The following is a 3,781-nucleotide window of genomic DNA, read 5'->3' as shown; positions in this document are numbered from 1 at the left end:
CGCGACTCGCGCCGCCCGCTGGCATCCAGGTCATCAGGGTTTGAGGCGACGCAGCGGCGCCCCCTGCCAGGCGGCCGGGGGAATTCAACAGTAACGCAGTATGGTCACCTTGATTACGAGTGGCCCCGATTTAACAGTTTTTTTTTTTTTTTTTGCTTTGAGTTGATGTAATTCATTAAGCCACGCCTCCTAAGGCACAGAATTAACATACAGACGAAGTGAATTGAAGAGCTTCATTTTGATCCATCTAGGGGCATTTTGGTGCTAGGGAACTATGCCGAAGTAAGTGGAGGCATTTCATTTCGATAAACGTAATGCTTTGTGACCTTTTTGTGGCATTCATTTTTGAGGGGATGTCAATCACTTCAAGATATTCGTGATTGGCAGCTTCACTCGATGACAAGTCATGAAAACAATGCTTTCCTGATGTTCAAATCTGTGTTCCTTTTAAACATGTGAAGTCTTTCCATTTTCCATTGTCACTTTGCTTTGACCTCAGTCGACATTTCAGCTTCAATAAAAATCTTGCAAACGGCAATCCAGGCGTCAGTTGGTCCATTTTTCTTTGCTGCGCCCCCAAACTATGACCAAAACTCATTTTTGGCAATTTCGTATTGTCCAACTCTTAGATACACATTCGATTCATTGTTGAACCCGCTTGCTGCAATACCCGGCAGGCTGGAAATGGAAGACTGGAGAGGACTCCAGACAGCAATCGACAGGTAGTTTGGGGGGGGGGGGGTTAAAAAAATGACCGCCGTTCCTTCCACCAATCGCGTGGCAGCAATCAGGCTGCATCAGCCAATCAGCGGGACTCACCTGCTCCCAATCTGGAAACTCACACAAAAACTCCACTGGAGAGGAAACCCATCCATGTAAAAGAAAAAGGTCTAAAAGTCGTGCAATTAATGGCTCTTTGTGATGTCACAAGGCTTCTTTAGCATCACGCAGACTTTTGAAGTGTTTTTGACCGCAAAGCGCTGAGCGACCGCCCCAGGTCGTCAGTCAGTCACCACAAGCGAGACGAGCGCCGCCGGGGTGAGCCGCCTTCTTGCGGACGATCGAGGTCGTGCCTGCCGAGTGTGATTTCACGAAGGTAGGACGACGTATGGCCCATGACGACGAGGGCTAACGCTAGGACCATTCGTCTCGGATTTAAGGTCCTTCAAATGGCTGATTCAGCTAATTGAATCGTCTGAAAGCCGATTTGAGTTGAGAATGCATCCTTGGTGAGCTTCTCCCACCCGACGAGTTAAGGCCGCCTAAAATCGGTTGAGACTTTTTTATTTTAGGGGAGCATGTTTGTCTCTCCATACATACCAAATTTACGAAAATGGCTTTGAGCTCAGAACTTGGTAGCTTCAACGCATCATTCTCGGCGGAGGGAGTAACTAGAACAAAAAAGGAGAGCATTTTAGCTTCCCCTTACAGCTGAAAAAAATTAAAACGATTGAATGATGTAATATTAAACAGTTGGTGAATACAATCAAGCAATGACACTGGCTTGATTGAACAATGAAAAAAAAAAAGACAAAAAAACTGTTTTGAATGACCTGGTCCATTGAAATGTCAAATGTGACCCCCAAGCGCAAGTTTATTTGAAGGAAGTCCCCCAAAATGGAAGATTTTTTTTTTATCTCCCCCAAACGCACACAAAAAAATGATGGGAAACTCTTTGGGGAAGTGTACCCCGTTGCAGGTAGAAAACATGTTGTCCTGGTGACTGACGATTCCAGGTGGACTTCCTGTTCCCTGGCGCCATTGACCAAATTTGCCATTTCCCAACATTCCTTACGTGTCCAAACAGACGCGTGCGTGTGGCCGCGGAGGATCGTCTTCCTCCTCCCTCGTCAACGCCAGTCGGGCGGGAGCTCGACGGGGCTTTGGAGAACGTCGAGGACATCTCGGCAAAGCAACCGGGGGAAACGGCAATTGTCTCCGCGCAGGCGCCCGCTGAGGACTTCCCAGAGATTCCCCAGAGACAAACGGCAGGTGGGTGATGCTGTCCTTTCTTGGGGTGCAGACCAGTTACTAAATTGGACCGAAGATCGAGGCGGCTCGCTGAACTGCCCGCTAGACGCCATCGCTCCGGTTACGGGGCCATCCGATGACCTCGGAAACATGCTGTACAGCAGCGGGCGGGAACCTTTTTGACCAAGCGGGCCATGAAAGCAAAATATTTGGAAATGTATTGGAGTGAGGGCCATATCATGTACTGTATTTTAAAAGTGAATTCAACAAAATGTCAATCTAAGAAGCCTCTGAATGTATTCTTTGAAATAACTTTCGACCGTTTCATCGCTGCAATTTTGTCATCGCAAATTCGACACGCCGCAGAACCTGTTCTCTCCACAAAGGCGAATTCTTGGGTCCTCAGTTGGGTCCACCAACTGCAGCCCTGAACAGAACATGAGCAGTGAAAATTGGTTGTATTTTTTTAATAACTTTTTTTTTTTTTCTTTTCACCATCTGCTTTGTGGAAGGATTAACTCTGAACGAATGACCGAGCAGACGGATTCAAAAGGGGGTGTTTACCCAGCAACGGCCAGCGTAGGCCAGTATCATCCAATTAAAATTGCTCCTGCCGCCAACTGCAGCCCTGAACAGAACATGAGCAGTGAAAATTGGTTGTATTTTTTTAATAACTTCATCACCAAAATGTTTTCCAAGCGCAGAAAAAAAAAAAAAAATTGGACTGGAGTTTCATTTGGACTCTATCAAGATTTTATTGTGATGTCATCGACATGCGACAAGCTTATTTTAACCCTCATATCTGAAGGAAAAAAAAAAAAAGTGCAGCGCATATTTCCAACTTTGGGCCCAAAGTCACTTGAGCGTTTATCGGGAAAAAAAGCGATGATGATGATGCAAGGCAATGTTTTTGTGTGTGTGTGTCTGTGTGTGGTTTTAGTTTGGCAACGCACATGAAAAGATTTCTACATCTCATTAATGGCGCCATTCAGAAAAACAACCGGAGGCGAAAAGGAAGCCAAGTACATCTTTGTCAGCACGAGATGTTCTGACATGTACGCACGCCAAAGTGCTGTCTCACGACACGTTTGCACGGGTAATTTGAAGTTTGGCCCCCCCACCCACCACTGCAGGGTAGAAAATGGCTACCGTGTTAGTTAATATATCGGTAGTTTCATTTTTCGTACTCCGCAAAACGCTCATGAGTTGTAGCTCAACACGTTTCTTTGGAGCAAGAATGACAGCCAAAAAAAAAAAAAAAAAAAGTGAAGTAAAAGTTGGAAAAAGGCAACGGTGCCACCAAAAAGCTCTCCGGCGGCAGTTTTCCACAACTCGCGTGAACAGAGGGCCAAAAGTGTCGAACCTTGAACAGTTTTCCACAACTCGCGTGAACAGAGGGCCAAAACTGTTGGGCTTCAGTCGAAAAGTCCCAAAGTGTCGAACCTTGAGCCCAAACAAAAGCCTGACGCCGTTGTCGGCAAATATCAAACGGGAAACGATAGTGAGCGAGCCCAGCTTGCGAATGGCGTCAAAACACAATCGCACCTTGTTAGGTAGAAGGAAAGCGCGACCGGAGTCTCCGTTTTGGCGAGAAAACCAGACAAAAAAAACAACACATCCTCAAAAATAAGGGGGAAAAGTTCCCCGGTCTCGGTTTTCCTGCGCACGACACAACTTGTCCTAAGATGCTTGAAGAAAGTCATTGGGGACCTCAAGCAGCCTTCCAAAAGTAAAGCTTGACTATTCATTGATTTCTTCTTTTTTTTTTTTTTTTTTTGGGGGTGCAGCCAGGACAAGGACGCACGCGGGG

The 3,781-nt window shown here is 46.2% G+C and overlaps 1 protein-coding gene across 1 annotated transcript in view; it reads left to right on the top strand.

The window, feature by feature from the left end:
* Positions 1–3,781, top strand: part of spam1 (sperm adhesion molecule 1) — a 9,028-nt gene that overhangs the window by 1,989 nt on the left and 3,258 nt on the right. The window lies entirely within an intron of this gene.

This window comes from Hippocampus comes, unplaced genomic scaffold, assembly GCF_001891065.2.
Source record: "Hippocampus comes isolate QL1 unplaced genomic scaffold, H_comes_QL1_v1.1 scaffold299, whole genome shotgun sequence".
Taxonomy (NCBI): Eukaryota; Metazoa; Chordata; class Actinopteri; order Syngnathiformes; family Syngnathidae; genus Hippocampus; species Hippocampus comes.
Note: the sequence above shows the minus strand (reverse complement) of the source record. Positions and strands in the feature narration are given on the sequence as shown.